An 18,587-nucleotide genomic window follows, 5' to 3' on the forward strand; every position below is an offset into this window, starting at 1 on the left:
CAATGTCAATTGCATCCTTATAAACATCTAGAATAAAATGTGTTTTGGGGGCATATAACATTAGATATAATGTTAGCTAAAAGTTTTATGTAAAATAAAATTCAGTGATGAATTAAACAAATAATTCTTCATATAGTAATAATCCATAAGTATTTCATAGTCAGATTTCATGTATCATCTTATGGAAATTATATGGTATAATCATCTGTGCAACTGAATTTGCATTAGAGTAAAATATTATTATTGCAATTTCTATGAATATTTAAATTTTAGATTTATAAATTCAAAATTTTTTTTCAAATCAATGGAGCATGGATACTAACATTTAAGACATTTTGAATGAAACATTATAACTTGACTCCCAATATTGCCAAATGCTCCCAGCATTTTCTTCACAGGTGAATGAGTCTAACATCCATCTGGTGGACTAAATATCCATCTTAATTAAATATTGCTTAAATTTTTCAACAGTTCTTGTTCTTCCTTCAATTATCAAAAATAAATGTGTTTTCCTTGTATATCTGGAGCATTTCATTTGCATTCTTCTTGCCTTCTGTCATGGTCATTTTCTTCTCATTGCATTCTGAAAACTACTGCCAATGTGACAGTGGTCTTCTTTTTTTTTTTATTTTTTAAATGTTTATTTAGTTTTGAGAAAGAGAAAGAGAGAGACAGAGAGACAGAGAGAGACAGAGCATGAGTGGGGGAGGAGCAGAAGGAGACTGAGACACAGAATCTGAAGCAGCTCCAGGCTCTGAGCCATCAGCACAGAGCTGATGTGACACATCTGTGCTGACAGCTCAGAGCCCAAAGTGGGGCTTGAACCCATGAGTGGTGAGATCATGATTTGAGCCGAAGTTGGATGCTTAACTGACTGAGCTATCCAGGCACCCCTGATAGTGATCTTATTAAAACACAAATATGACCCTTCTATTTTTACAAATGTTGCAAAGAAGATGAAGGCAAAAATACAAGGGATTGTAAAATAATAGCAAAAAACATCACCAGCACCATCACAATGACAATTCTATGAGTCGTCTTGAGCCAAGCCTTCATGGATGAACTACCTGTCACATAATCCTCATTCCAAATTAGGCTAATATTCCAGTTTTACAGAAACTGATATGAATTGAAGATTATTAACTTGCCCAAGGTAATACAGACTAAAAACAAATATGAATTTCTAAGTTTAGATTTTGCCATTCCCACCAAATCATTATAAGTTTAAGGTGCAATAAATCTTTTTCATATACTTAAGAGTTATGTTTTTCACATGTTGTTTCTCTATTTCAAATGCCAGATGGAGCATTCAATGGGAAATTCTCATTATTTTCAATAACTAGATAGAGAAAATAGATCTTATTTTCTCAAGATAAAAGATTATTTTTAAAGTTATTCTTAATATAAGTTATGCTCTTTATTTATTTGATGTCTAGGACTCTTATTAATATTAAAAGTGTTTATTTAATCCTCTATGACATAAAGGCTATTATTATCCTTATGTAAAAACTGAGGGGCAGAGGTTGACTTGCCCAAGGTCACAAAGTGAGATCACTTAGAATTGGCTATGATTCCAACATGTTTTTCTAACCAGCTTGATTTTTGTGAGGATTTATGAGCTATTCTATGGGAAAGAGTATATCACTGGTTGACTTATAACTGATATTACATAAATGTTTATTTACCTTTTTATTCTACACTTTATAGATAGATGATGATAATTGATGATAGGTAGATGATAGATAGATGATCCCCACTCAATTATGAGTCTGATATCATCTACAGGGATTTTCTACTTTTGTGTCAATATCAATATCTATCTATAACATTTTAGTTCAGAATCTGAAGCATAGGGCTTTTTTCTTCCAGAAATGTTAGTTGAAATAGATGTGTCTCTTTTTATCCTAAAACAGTTTTAGCTTTCTTCAAAAATTTGAAAGAAACAATATTTTCTTGATCCTTATATATTTTATTCAAAGTTATGAGTGTGTATTGGAGTTTTTTCAAGATACTTTCATTAATTGACTTCTGGTTATTAAAATAGTTTAATGAGCTACTGAGAAAGAAAGAAATCTGTAAATTTATAATAGCTATCCGAATGTTATGTATAGTATTTCTACGAAAGTCTAATTTCATTGAGTAAATATATATATCACTGAAATAAAAGAAACCTTTCACAATAGATTCTGAATGCCAGAATGCTCAGTGGTTGTAATGATTGAAATTCTCAGGGTCAGCAAGCAAATGTTTTTTAGATTTAGGACAAGGGCGTTGGAAGGGGTTGTGTATTCATGCAGCATATGATGGATGGGAGCAGGTATCAAGACATCCTTATGTGAGAGATTTATGTTGCAAAATCCTCGGATAATGTTGAGAGGTGCTCTTGAGACTGTTCTTTTCTTCCCACTCACACTACCAAGGGGGAATAAAGTGCTGTTCTACCTCAGGGTCCCCAAAACAACTAACTTTAGAAGTGTTTTTCTATTTTAAATTATTTAAGACTTTTTTGCCTTTTTTTCCCCCATTGCACACACAGAGGAACACAGAAACCGTTTTCTGCAGTGCTACCTTGTACAATTTCAAAGCTTTAGGCCTTGCGGAAAGGAGAGCTGAAGCTGCCAGCATAAATTCATGCCCCGAGTCCCCAACACACTCTGGTATCCCAGTGCAATTCCTATTTCTGGCAATACATACATCCTTTGAAATGTGGAGACTTAATTTATGCACCAGGTGTTCCTGCATTCAAATTATACCTGGGTAATTGCATTCCTTGACTATCATCATGAGTATGGTTACCAGTCAAAGATCAGGGCAAAGAGCCTTCCCAGGGGATCCCATAGAATTCTTTTCTTGACTTATAACTATGTGTATTACATTTTAAAGAAAGTGTTTTTACTTTTGTTTTTCTTACCAGACCATAACGTTCATGAGGAGAGGGACATTTCAAATCAACTTGTTGGTACATTGTCAACACTAAAAATTCTACTTTGAAAATATTTGGTGGCTAAAATGGTGTTGATAAAAAGCTTATGCGCAACGAAAGAAACAATCAACAAAACTAAAAGACAACCTACTAATTGGGACAAGATATTTGCAAATGGCATATCCGATAAAGGGCTACTATCCAAAATATATAAGGGACTTCTTCAACTAACCCTGGAAAACAAATAATCCAGTTAAGAATGGGCAGAAAACATGAAGAGACATTTCTCCAAAGAAGACGTGCAGATGGCCAACAGACACATGAAAAGATGCTCATCTCTTGCCGTCAAGAAAATGCAAATCAAAACAACAATGAGACACCACCTCACACCAGACAGAATGCCTAAAGTCAAAAACACAAGAAACAACAAGCATTGGTGAGGATGTGGAGAAAAAATAACCCTTATGCACTGTGTGTGGGTATGAAAATTGGTTCACCCATTGTGGAAAATAGTATGGAAGTTCCTCAAAAAATAGAACTACCCTACAATCCAGTAATTTTTCTATGGAGTGTTTACCCCCAAAACACAAAAACTCTAGTTCAAAAGGATACAAGCACCTCTATGTTTATTGCACCATTATTTACAGCAGCCAAATATGGAAGCAGCCCAAGTGTTTATTAACAGATGAATGGATAAAGAAGAGGCAGCACACACACACACACAGAGTGAAATATTATTCAGACATAAAAGAGAGTGAAATCTTGCCATTTGCAACAGCATAGATGGATCTAGAGAGTATAATGCTAAGCAAAATAAGTCAGTCAGAGAAAAACAAATACCATTTGACTTCATTCATATATGGAATTTAAGAAACAAAATTAAAAAAAAGAGAAAGAGAGAGAGAGAGAAACCAAGAAACAGACTCTTAACTATAGAAACCAAACTGATAGTTACCAGAAGGAAGGTAGGTGGGAGGAATGGGTGAAATAAGTGAAAGGGAATAAGAGTATGTTTCTCATGATGAGCAGTGAGCAACATATAGAACTGTTGTATTAGTCTAATTGTTATATTAGCCTGAAACTAATATAACACTGTATGTTAAGTATACTGGAATTAAAATTAAAACCTTAAAAAAGAGAAAATAAAGAAAATGTTGTTGGACAAATGTTTTAATGAGTGGATGGATGAATGGTTGATGTAGTTTTTTCTAGTTCTATCCATGTCGCTATCCTATTCTGCCCAGTAAGCAATATTTTCAGGAAGTGGTTATTTCTAGAGGCAACATATTATAGTTTATGAGATCATGAATTCTGGATCCACAGCATCTGGGTTCATATCCCACCTCTACTTTGGACAACTTATCCATTTGCTCATGGCTTCAGTCTCTCATCTATAAAATAGGGGTTTTGTAAGTGTAGAGTGAGTTAAAAATATCTGCAGAACATAAAACTGTGTCTTATAAAGTAGAATGTGATGGATACATGTATCCTGTTATGTGTGCTTCAGGTTATCACTAAAGGAGATAGGTTATCTATAGTCCAAAATTCTCTCAGGAAAAAAAAAAAATATAAACTTTATCACAGAGGGATTGATATTGTGGAAAATGGAAGACTTAACCATAATACATAACAAACAGACACCTGTTACCTCAGAGGAAATCAAAACAATTTATGTCAGAATTTGAATTTTACATCAAAAACAAAAGATTGACTAGCTGCCTTAAAAAGAAAATAGTGGACATGCTTGGGCTTAATTGCCTCTCCTAATGCTAAGAAAATTGACTTAGAAGAAACAAATTTGAATACTAATATAAATGTTAATGACAAGAAATATGAAAATTTTACATTTTGAATTTTGGACATAACTGTCCATTAGGAATCATAGTTTAAGTTAAAACTTAATAGTCACTGATATATGATAAATTTTCAATGACTTCCAGTGAAATGAAAAAACTTTACTTGTCCATGAAGTTTAAAGGTGCAAAAAAACTTTTAGCATTGTTACTTCATTACGGAAAGCAATTTGGGAAGTATGGTGGAAGGTCTGAAATTAAGATGCAGCTCTAAGAGCTTCCTGGACAACTTTGAGCCTCACAGGGCCCCACGGCCCTGCAAACCACGATTTGCAGCTCTCATCAGATATGTCCCTCACTCCCCACTTGGCTTGTTACCCTGTCTGCTGGGAACTGAACTAACTTCCCTGCCAGCCTCGAACAATTATCCAAACAAGCAAATCACATCCTCTGATGGGAATCAGAGGTCACCCAACCACTTGTTACTCTACAGCTTGCCTCCTACAGCCCCTGTACATTTATTTTGTTCCCAAGTGCAACGTCTCATGGCCCTGCATGGTGTGTGATGCTCTTCTCCTTCAGAGTATGAGCTTATGTGGCTAATGAACTGCCGTCTGACTCATCTGTCCAGTGTCTGGTGTCTTGTGTGTGGCCATCTCTAGAATCCTGTGGTGGGGCTTAATGCCTCACCAATGCACGAAGGGGAGGTGAACAAAACTGGAAAATAATTTTAATTTGTGGTCATTGTTTCATTGGCTTATTTAATGTTGTTATTATCATGTGATGAAAAGTAGAATTCCCCTTTTATTCCATAATCTTCATTTCATTAATTAGTAAGGATTTTTCCCCCAGATTTTCACTCTTACCAAATAATGAAGAAACAAAGATCATTATGCATTGTATTCCTTGTTTTCACTGCTGCCTATCAAATTCTTACAAACTTATTTCCTTAAAATGGCACGAATTTATTAGTGCACAGTTCTGCAGGTTAGAATCCACTGCATGATTGGATTTTCTGCCCAAGGTCTCACCAGGCTGAAATCAACAGGTTGGCTAGGTTGCATTCTTGTCTGAAGATTGGAATCCTCCTTCAAGGTTGCTGGTTGTTTGAGAGTTTATTCTCTTGAGGTTGGACTACCAAGATGCTTGTTTATATGCAGGCTGATGGCTGGGGAACCACTGTCACCTAGAGACCTTCCACGATTCCTTGCCATGTAAGCCCTCGCTCCCTAAGCAAACATAATAAATGTTTGCTTTCTTCTAGGCCAGCCAAAGCACACCTCTCAAAATCCACTTTCTGCCATCATCCAGAAAAATCTCTCTGCTTTGAAGTGCTCACATGATGAAGCAAGCCCCACCTAGAATAATTTTCCACCTAAAGGTCAACTAGACTGGGGTTCTCCAGAAAAAATATTATTTATATATATATATATATATATATATATATATATATATATATATGTATATATATATATACACACACACACACACACACATATATTTATATATATATATTTAATCAAATACATATATATTTGTATTGTACATATATATATATATTTGATTTATTTTATATATATACATATATATGTATATATGTATGTATTTGATTTATTATAAGGTATTAGCTCACATGATTATGAGCTTCCTGAGCTTTATTCTGTTCATGAGCATTATGAGGATATTGACATCTGCCCTGACTTTCGCCAGAGTTATTTTGAAGTTCAAATATCCTAAAGTTTTAAAAAACATTTTGTACTGTGTTAAGCACTCTGTGAAGATAACACTACTTACGACAAATATCACTTAATTAGTGGCTACTATAAGTTAGACTCTATTGTAAAAACTTCAAAAGAATTATTGCATTTTATCTTCACACTATATTGTAGTCGTTTTATACATAAGGAAACAGGGGTCCAAATACAACCAGAGTTAAAACCAAACACACTCCAGAGGCCAGATTACTAACAAAGTTGTATTTTCCTCTATGTTAAGGTTCTATTTGATTTTAGTTTTGTCTGATTTTTCTCATGTTTTCTTCACTTTTCATTTACATTCTTTCAGATCACACCCAAATCCTGATTTTTGCCTCTTACCTCTTAATAATTTATCACTTATTTCTTCCTATCTGAAATTTTGCTTCAGTTCACATCAAACTCTGTTTTCCCCTTGATTATATTTCTATTTTTACATGATGCTTTTTCTTTCTGCTCTCTTATGCTTATCTGCAGAAAAAAAAATAATGAAAACTACGCTTTTCTGTTTATACATCTGTCCTTCTCATTGATGGAAATTACCATCAATGTCATGCTATTGTGATGAAAAATAAAACAGAATACACATTTAATGTTTTAAACTCCCAATTTCTAACAGGCAAAGCCTTTAATAGACTGTGAGATATAGCCTTAGATCTTAAGCAAGTAAATTATGCAGAGAAACACGGAGTGAATCAAAATCGTATTTAATTTTGGGATTTAGTTGTATCTGTGCTTTATTCAATTTGCTTTCAATAGATTTATTGGGAAAAAGGGAAATCTTTGAATGTTCTAGTGGCTCAGTTGCAGCATTCTCTTGGAATTTGTTCATTTTAGCATTAACAGGAATCCTAATATAACTATCAATCCATTGGACTGGACCAGTTATTATTATTTGTGGAGTTGAACACAACGAGCTGGTGCTGGAAGTCTTTTTTAATTGTCTACTAGAGTCCACTCTCAGGTATGCGACTAAGATAAAAAGAGTCTGCAACATTGGCTTGAATTTGTTGTGTAAATCATAGTTGAAATGACTGAAGGAAGTTTCTAGGTGTCTAAGTAGTTTCACTGAAGCTATGCAAGATTAAACAAGGGAATGGAATTCCAGTTAGGTCTTGACTGTTTTGGCCATATGATGGGGAAACTTGGGATATAGAAGGACATGAAACGTGTGTGTTTTTTAAAAAATTCTTTTCAAATGGTATTAAAGCTGTCCAAGTAGACAGCAGTAGTTTCATATAATCTAATTTACATAGTAAGAGACACTCAAGATATATATTTTTAATTGGTCATGGGTGTCATAAATTGAATTAGAATTTATTTTATACTGATTATGAGACTGAAATCAAAGCATATACTTAGAATTCTTTATTATGCTTTGTTACTTTTATGGTATAATTATGATCATCGTGAAATCTTGACAAGGAGAATTTGGTTTTCTCTTTATATTTCCTGATCCCTTTCTGCTCAGTCTTATGCAGGAGACAAAAAAATACAATATTTTCTCTGGTACTTCCAGGTTATCACAAAATGTAGCAGCTCAAGTGTCCATTCATAGATGAAAAGATGAATAGATAAAGATGTGGCATATAGATAGAGATATCTATAGATAGATGATATATAGACACATAGGTAGATAGATAGATAGATAGATAGGGATATTACTCAGCCATCAAAAAGGATGAGATCATGCCATCTTGACAACATGGATGGACCTAGAAAATATGCTAAGTGAAATAAGTCATACTGAAGAAAACAAATACCATATGATCTCACTTACATGTGGAATCTAAAAAATGAAACAAGTGAATAAACAAACAGCAGAATAAGACCTATAAATGCAGAGAACAAACTGATCGTTACCAGAGGGGAGTGGGAGATACAAGCTTCCAGTTATGGAATGAGTGAATCATTGCAACAAAAGGTACAACATAGAGAATATAGTCAAGAGTATTGTAATGATGTTGCATGGTACCAGATGGTAGCTATTCTTGTAGTGAGCATAAGTTGATGTATGAAGTTGTTGAATCACTACATTGTATACCTGGAACTAATGTAATATCATGCATCAATTATACTTAAATGAAAAAAATGAAAACATTTTTAAAATAATTAGAAAAAAATTAGAATAGAAAAAACGTAGTTCCTTATAATCAAGAAGTGCTTATATTTCCAAAACAAGTTCTACAATACAATTATAATAAAAATAGATATTTCTCATGAATTATAAGATTTTGTGACTTCTTTCATCAGGGCATAATTATGAAAGCATATTTAAAAACTTCGGAGTACTCTTAGAATAAAAGGTTCCATGTCCCAATGTTTAAAAATGAAAATGCAGGGGCACCTGTGTGGCTCAGTCAGTAAAGCGTGAGACGTCAGCTCAGGTCATGATCTCGTAGTTCATGACTTCTAGCCCTGCATGGAGCTCTGTGCCGACAGCTCAGAGCCTGGAGACTGCTTCAGATTCTGTCTCCCTCTCTCTCTGCCCCTCCCCCACTAGTGCTTGTCTCTGTCTCTCTGTCAAAAATAAATAAAAACATTAAAAATTTTTTAATGAAAATGTAGATCATGAATTATAAACAAATATATTTTTTCTTCTCCTATGATACCATACAGGGCAAAAAAATTGCAATTCCCAGAATGCTAAAAGATTATGTCTCAAGGTGATACCAGTTTTTAATACTCACAAATTCTTGCATGTTTAATTTCATGGGAGCAAATTTAAATTCCTGAAGAAATCACTGTAAGTTTTTCCCATAGTTTTTTCATCATTGTTAAACCAAGTGTCATTCATAGAAAGACAGCATATGCTTATCTAATTATATATAACATGTATGAAGAGCCATTCAAAATATTTATTTTAACTTTTCCAACTTTACTGAGGTATAATTGACAATAAGAGTTATATATATTTAAAGTGTACAACATAATTATTTAATACTGATTTACATTGTGAAATGATTATCACAATCGACACAATTAACATATTACTTCATATAGTTACTTTTTTTTTTTTGTATGTGGTAAGAACATTTAGGATCTACTCCTTTAGAAAATTTCAAGTATAAGATACTGTATAGACATTTTTTCAAAGAAGACTTACAAATGACCAACAGGTATGTGAAAATATGCTCAACGTCATTAACAAGGAAATGCCAGCAAAAACCACAGTGAAATATCCCACTCCTATGAGAACAGCCATTAACAAGGACAAGACACAAAAATGCAGGAGAGGATGTGGATAAAGGGGACTCTTGCACACTGTTGTTTGTTTCTGACACTTGGACAATTACTGTCTATCAAACCTTAATGCTCTTGTTACTTGTCATTATGTTTTATCTAGCATTTTCATGTATTTATAACAGCCTTAATTCACCATCTTACTGAAATTGTTACAAATTTTTTATCACTCATTTCTTACATCCAACCCATCAATAAACCATTGTTAATTCAAATTCCATATACATCTTAAATCCATTCCACATTCTTCCACATTACTATTAAAATCTAATTCACTAGAATCTCTGGTTTGGTCAGACAAAATAATCTATATAGAATATAGGAACTGGATTTTGTTTGTTACCATCCAGAATTAGCTAAACAGCAAAGCTTTGAGCCAACTATCAAGTTTAGAGGCCATGGAGTCCTCCAAAAGACCACTCTCACTTTTGACATCAACTGCAAGCTCAGAGTACCCAAAAATCATCCTCAGATTCCATAATCTATGAGAAGCGTGGACAAAAATCAGTGAAAGATATTATACTCATGGTTATGCTTTATCGCAGGGTTTCAGTACAAATTAAAATCAGCCAAAGGAGGAAATTCATAGGATAGTCTCAGAAAATTTTGAATTCAAAACTTCTGTTTCTTCAGAAGATATTACCCTCTTGAAATTGATGCATGGGATATTGTTTTAGTGTTCAGTTTTTCTATTGGGCTTCCAATATGTAGGCATGATTGACTGATTGATTTTGCATATGATTGACCTCATCCTCCAGGTAAACTGTTATCTTGTGACCCTAAACCCCCATCTGAAATCACATAGTTGGTCTTTCTGGTTTGGCCAGTCCCATGCTAAAACCTTTTGATAAAACAGGCCCCACCCTAAAATACAGTATGGCCAACTCCTGACCTAAACAAAGATAATCCCATCGTGTATGACATAGATTGCTTTCAAGAAGCCAAGGGCAATGGACAGACATCTCTGGATAAATTTCTTACTACATACTCTTGAATTTTTTCCTCTAAAACGGAATCAGAGTGAAATATTTTAAATTAAACATATTGAATAACATCTGTACTTAAAGTAGTTTCTTTGTTAGCTTTCCCATTAACACTGAGGATGAACTGCAAATATAAAAGCATGACCCTATAAGGCTCTAAATATTCTTAAATTTGTCTATATTAATCAGTCATTCATTCAATTATATATTGAGCCTCTATGTGCCAGAGACTGTTGTCAACAAATGTAAGAAGTATTTTTGGATTCTCAAGAAACTTACACAAGATTGAAAGGAACCATACAAGCAAATAAAAGATAAAGTAACTTTAGATAGTAACTGAGACTTCTTTTAGATTTACTGATATAAGAATTTATTTATGAAGACACACAAATATATTGAATGATGGGCCATGCTGAGTTCTAGAGAAAACACATTCTCCACTGTGGGGGATATTTAGTGAAAAGACATTGACATGGAGATTATCTTTAGGAAATAAGAAGTGACCTAGTATGGCTGGAGTGAGTAAGTCTGAAATGTGTATGAGATAAAAGTAGACATGTATTCAGGGGCCAAGTTATGCCCTTATAGAGAAGATTAAACAGTCTAAATTTTATTGTAATGTGATAAAAAGTTATTCAAAGATTTTAAGTATAACATTAATATCTAATTTTAAGAAATGCTCAGACTACTGTGTCCAGAATGGATTATATTAGAGAAAGTTGAAAGCAGGCAACATAATTGGAGAGTATATAAATATGTATATATATTTGCTTGGAATATGGAGAAATTGGAGATAGCATTACATATATAGACAGCAATAGATACAGAATGTTTTTGAGAAACATGATTTTATCATTGGAAATTGTATATCATTCTTGGATTTGCTGAGATGTTGAAGCCTGAATAAGAAAAATATTTTGGGGGATAGGAATCCAGATTTATGTTTTAGTAATATTAGATTTGTAATATTTCTTACATATCAGTAGAAATTAACAAAAACAAGTTGTATCTCTAATCATGAGCAAAGGTTTACAGTTTTGAAATATATTTATAGATGATGTTTAAGTCAAGAAACGTTAGTAAGTTAAAAAAAGAGATGTGGAGAAGCCAAGAATTTACTCTTGGGCACTCTAACATTGAGACTTCATTTAAACTAACAAAGAAAAAGATTTGGGAAAAGAGACTAAAGAGAACCAACCTGTAAAATAGGATGACAGCAGAGTCCAAATAAATTCAAGTTAAGCAATGATCAACTACAAATATGGTACATTGTGGGTAAGAAAAAATAACACTGGAGAGTAGCCACTGTAAGGGCAATAGAGGTTATGCAGAATTACATAGTTAAACCCCAAAATGTTCCAAGTAAAAGACTAGATTCAAGAAACTATATATTATACAGCTACATTTATACAAAACATCTACAAAGTTAAAATATGTAGTAAGGTCACATTTGTAGAAAAGACAAAGCTCTAGAGACAAAATGTGTTTGCCTGAGCTTGGAGTGGGGCAGGGATCCACTACAGACAAGCAGGAGGAAATCTTGTTGTGGAATTGTTCTAGAATTATGCTGATGGTTGTACAACTAATTTACTAAACAAACAAACCAACAAAAACCCCATTACATTCTACATTTTTCAATGGGTGATTTTTATGGTATGTAACTCATGCTTCGGTAAAATTAAGTATATATAAACAAACACACAATCAAACCCCTGAGTGGTATTTCATTGTATGAATAGACTACATCTGTTTATTCATTCAACAGTTGATGAGCATTTGTATATTTTGTAGGTCTTGGCTATTGCAAATAAATCTGCCATAAACATTCATGCATAACCCTTTGTATGAAAACATGTTTTCTGTTCTCTTGGGTAAACATGTATGCATGAAATGTTATTGATTATATTGTAAGCATATATTTGATGTCTTAAGAAAATGCCACATTTTTTTCCCAAAGTGTTTGTACCATTTTACATTGCAAACAGGTGACACTTGGTATAATCAGTTTGTTATTGATTTTCATTGTATTTGTTTTAATGTGTGTTATAGCATCTTATTGGGATTTTGATTTGCATTTCCCAAATGACTAATGATGATAAGCATCTATACATATGCTTATTTTCTATTTATCTTCCCTGTCAAAGTGTCTGCTCAAATAATTTCTCCTTTTATATATTTGAGACATATTTTGTTAGTTTCGAATTCTGAGAGTTTTTAAATAAATGTTGGGCAGAACTTATTTATAAGACATATGATCTGAAAATATTTTCTTGTCTGAAACTGGTCTTTTAATCCTTTTATCTGTGCATTTTGAAGAGTTTATAGTTTGGACAAATTTAATTGAATTGTGGTCATGACTTGAATTCTTTTGAAGTTAATGAGAGATGTTTTATGGCCAGAATATGGTTCCATGTGAGCCTGAGTATATATTCTACTGCTTTTGAGTGGAATGTTTTATAAATGTGAATTAAGCCAAGTTGATTGATGGTGTTGTTTAGGTCTTAAATCCTTGCTGTTGCTTTTGCCTACTCATTATATCAATTATTGAGAGAGAAGCATTAACATTTCTTACTATAACTCTGAATTTTTTTCTAAGTTGTGTTGGGTTCTATTAGGTGTTTTGTTTTGTTTTGTTTTTTTATAGCTATGTTGTTAGGCGCATAAATGTTTAGAATAGTTAGTGTTCTTGATGAATTGACCCTTTATTATTATTTTTCTTTGAAATCTACTTTGGTTTGCATTTAATATAGCCGCTCCAGCTTTCTTTTGACAGGCAGTATATTATTTTCCATATTTTAACTTTTAATTTATTTATCTATTTATATTTAAATGCATGTCTTATAGGCTTCTGTTATAGATTGAATTCTGTATCCAAAATTATATGTTGAAATCTGAACCACTGGTACTTATGAGTATTACCTTATTTGGAAATGTAGATGTAACCAAGTTAAGATAAAATCCCACTGGATTAGGATAGACCTTAATGCTATGACTAGTGTCATTTAAGAAAAGAAAATTGGACCATAGATGTACACATATAGAGGGGAGAACAACATGTGAAGACAAAGGCAGAGACAGAAGTAATGCATCCGCAAGCTAAGTAATGAAGAATGACAGAAACCACCAGAAGCTATGAAGAGGGATACAAGTTTCTATGGCCCTTCTGACAACTTGACTTAGACTTTTAGCCTCTAGATATGTGAAATAATAAATTTTCTGTTGTTTTAAACTCTTTAGTTTGTGGTACTTTGTTACAGCAGTTCTAGGAAACTAATACAACAGTATATAGACCATGTTTTTTATCCAATCAGATGTTGATCTATTTATTGTTTGAGGATTTTCTTTAAATCTCTCTCATCCTAAAGGTTTTCTAGTGATTAATTGTTTCAGAGCTATCTATCTATCTATCTATCATCTATCATCTATCTATCTCTATCATCTATCTATCTACCTATCTAATCTATCTCTATCTATCATCTATCCATTGCCATCATCTGTCTATGTATCTATTTACCATGTGTCTATTTTGATGTTTTTATTTTTTGTTGTTGTTGATTTTCTTTTTCCTGTTTCTATTTATTTTAGAAAGATTTTTTCTCTGTATATAAAATGTTCTATTGACCTCTCACAGTCTTTCTGTTGAAAATCTGTGCCATTCGTACCTTTGTTTCTCTGTAGACGTGTCCTTTTTCTCTGGCTGCTTTTTAGATTTTCTGTTTATCATTTGTTCTGAGCAATAGCTTATAATGCGTCTTAGTGTGGTTTTCTTTATATTTCTTTATCCCCATGTTTGCTGAGCTTCTTGAGTTAATTAATAGATTTAGTGGTGAGAAGATAAAAAGTTTTCCTATCATTGTGTAGTATGCAGCCAAGTTTTCTGTTGAGAAACATTAAGAAAAATACGAAGTAAAAAGAGATTTATGTTCGGTTTGAGTATGTAGGAGATGATGTAAATAGTGATCTCTAAAAATGAGAAAACAGGTATACTCAGTGACTTTGATAGGATTATTCACTTCAAAAATCTTTATTACACTTATTTATTTATTTGTTATTTATATTTTATAATTATATAACTGTATATAATACAGATAAATTTTTCATATTTATATATTTATATTACTTATAAATATATAAATATTTCATTTATTATTATTTATTTATTTTTATTTTGTTATACCTTCGTTACCCTTTATTACGCTTCAGTGATGCCAGACTTCTTCCTCCAACATATTTCAAGTATTTCTTCATTTTAGCTTGTTACTTCCTTAGAAGTTTTCCTCTACTTCCAATCTATACCTGAACTATTATTATTTCTAATATTCATTTTTAGCATTATATAAGTATTTGCATACATATCTAGTGTCTTTCTTTTCAACTGAATTGTAGGCCCCATGAAATCAGAATTCTGTCAGTTTTGCTCACAGTGCCTAACATAGTGCCTGGTCCATAGAAGAAGTCATACAAAGGTATATAGGGTTTTGAAGAATGGTCATAAATTTTCCAATTCACCTTTGTCAAAAAGAAAATTGTAGCTAAAGTGCTCAAAACAGAGAGATACACATATCCAAAAATATGTATATTTTTATATTGTAGGAAACAATGAAATACCACAAATATTTCATAATTTACGAGATATTTTTTAGAGACTATCAGTTGAATGAATTTAGGAATAATATGTTTTGAAAATGGAAAGTAAGTAATCTAGTTATGTATAAGAATGGGTTTCATGCTCATTAGTGTTTTTCAAAATCCTGTGTTCTGTGAAATGTCAATAGATGTTCTTGTGTTACAAATCATTTTGTTATCAAAAATTTGGGGGTAACTAGAGTTAAACACATTCCTTTATTGAAGTATGTATCCAAATGGGATGGCACAAAACATATTTATTCTTATTTAGCTCTTGAACTCTTTATCACTGAACACATATTAACTGATTAGTAAACATTACTGGTTCTAATATTCTGTAGTGGTAAAAATAATAGCATGATAATTACCAAGGTTATTTAGTATTCATTTAAAATAAAGACCTAATTTTTAGCAGCTACCTTGTTAATTTCCTTCTTCCTCTTTTCCACTAACTTTTGATTCACATTTAAATCACTATAATTACAAACCAACCACCATCCCTAAAACCTTTTCAGGACTAAATTAAAAGTTATAAGTAAATACTTTTGTTGGAAATGGAATTTCTACTCTCAAACCTATTTAAGAAAGCTTAATTTTGAGTAGATTAAGTACTTAAACTAAAGTGTGGATCAAATTAATGTACTAGATCAATGATTTGATCAGAACAGTCTAAAATTCAAGGATATCTTTAAATCAGTTATCTGTATCCATTCTTATCTGACATTCCAAATTTCAGACTTTGACTTCATATTGAAAAAATAAAAACAATAATGATACTCTTTAAGGAAAGCACAAATAGTCATTCTATTTCAAGTAACCAACTGATAAATAAGCTTAATATGGAACAAGTTCACTCAAGTTTCTGTTAAAAACATATAATATGTCTAGGTTCCTGCCAGTGATGTTTAGGATAAATGTAACTATGCTTCTGTTCTTTGGTTTTGTTTTAAACCCATATCCTCTTAGGTTATTGAAGCTGAAATTAACATGTCATAGTTTCTTATTGAGTTAGCAGTGTTACATATCATCTTGAATCATATTGCACAGTCCATTTTTCTAACAAAACTTTAAACCTTAGGGCTATTTTTAGGATAAATAAAAGCTTTGAACCAGGAATGAGTAAGACTTTTTCTACAGCTTTAAACTAGGAATTCCAAATGGTGTACTTAGATCCAATTATAGACTCTCTAGCCTTATATATTTGATTACTTAGGTAGTTGATATTTCTAATACCCTTATCTCTCACTTTTAACCACACTAGAATTCCTTTGTTTTGTGTGTGGATTTCTTAGAATGAATGTTGAATTTATTTTGTTGAAATCTGGCATAGTAGTCATTTTGAAATATTCAAAGCAATATATTAAATAAGCCTTCACTCAAATATCAATCTCTTGGCAAATGTGATCACTTAGTAAGCAAAAAAGGATATCTCTTTGGAGATTATTCCACTTGATGGTTTAAAATGATATACTGGGAGCTTGGGAGGAAGGTATTATGCAAGTAAGCACTGGGTTGGATAAATAAGCTATATTTTACAAGATATCTAATATTGAAAGTTCTTTTTATTTATTTCACATTTTAACTATGTCAATGTATTTATGAATATATATGATATAAAATATGTATGTATTAATTTAGAGAACATGTTATTTAGCATATGACAATTTAGAATTGTACACAGAAGTATTCATTTTACTCAACTCTATTGAATATAAGTGTAGTTACATGATTTTTTTTTTTTTTTTTTGCCAGTAAATATAAGCGGAATTGATATGTGTTGATATGTGTCCCTTCGGGTCAGAAGATCTAAGAGACAGTGTGTTGTGTGTGATTTGCCATGTTCTTTTCCAACTACTGCAGGGGCTGTGGAAGCCAGTGTTGGGACAAATCCTCCTTCAACCTGGTTTTCTTTTTTGTTTTTTCCTTTTCTTCTTTTTTTTTTAATGTTTATTTACTTTTCAGAGTGAGAGAGACAGAGACGGAGACAAAGAGGCAGAGGAGACAGAGCACAAGCCAGGGAGGGGCAGAGAGAGGGAGACACAGAATCCGAAGCAGGCTCCAGGCTCTGACCTATCAGCACAGAGCTCAACATAGGGCTCAAACTCATGAGCTGTGAGATCATGACCTGAGCTGAAGTCTGGCGCTTAACTGACTGAGCCACCCAGGCACCCCCATGGTTTTCTATAATGTGTCTGTACTAATTTTGTTTTACTTTCTGTTCTTGGCATTATCTTGATTTATTCAATCTGTGGGCTGATTTCTTCAGTCTGTGGATTGTTTCTGGTTTGAACGCTATTTTATCCAATTTTCCCCTTCCAGTCCCTCTGGAATTCCAATTATACTTATATTTGACCTTCCTCTTATATCCTCCATGTCTCTCATAGTCTTTCATGATTTTTTATTTTTGTGCCACATTCTATATAACTATTTTGAACATATTTTCCACTTCTCCAGTTATTTTTTAAAATATGTCAAATGTGTACTTAAATTCATCTATTGACTCAGGATTATTATATTTTCTTGTAACAGAATTTATCATATTTACTATATTACTTTTGTAGTTTCCAATTACCTAACAATTTCTTGACTCAGTTTTAACTTCTTTCGACTAATCCTCATTTATTCTAGATTCTTGGTCTAACAATCTCGATATATCCAGACATATGGGCTGCTTCTATTTATGTTTCATCTACTGACCCTCATTTACTGTGTCTTATACTCTAGTCTACCATGTCTTTCTTTCCCATTTTAAAAGAATTAATTATAAACATACTACAAAGCCTGGGATGATGGTATTATCCTATGAGAAGATTTTTGTTTACTTGTTTTGAACAATTCAAGTACAGTCAATGGAAGACCATCCTAATCTAAATGCAAAGCTTTCTATCCAACCAAGATTTTTGGAAGTCCAGCTTCAAGTTCACTCAAGGGTTGTTTTATCTCCTTTTGACTCTTATTATTTGGGATTTACCCTTGATATCCCTGCTTTCTTGGAAGTTGTTTAATGGGTACTTGACTTCAATTTGTCCCCTTGCTTTGTGATGTCTTTGAAGTCAGTTTAGTCATGGTCTTTATTTTTTTTTAAATATTATCAGCAAGTGACTTCAGCACAAAAGGAATTCTGAGTACTAGTGTCATTTTTCCAAGTTCTGGTTTGATATGCTTAAATTTGTCCTAGCTATGCCTCAGTACCTTAATAATGTTTTCCCATTTTGAAGATAATTCTAAATATATTTTGTTTAGATGTCTTAGCTATTTTAACAGG

The sequence above is a fragment of the Felis catus genome, chromosome B3, assembly GCF_018350175.1.
Source record: "Felis catus isolate Fca126 chromosome B3, F.catus_Fca126_mat1.0, whole genome shotgun sequence".
In the NCBI taxonomy this organism is placed as follows: Eukaryota; Metazoa; Chordata; class Mammalia; order Carnivora; family Felidae; genus Felis; species Felis catus.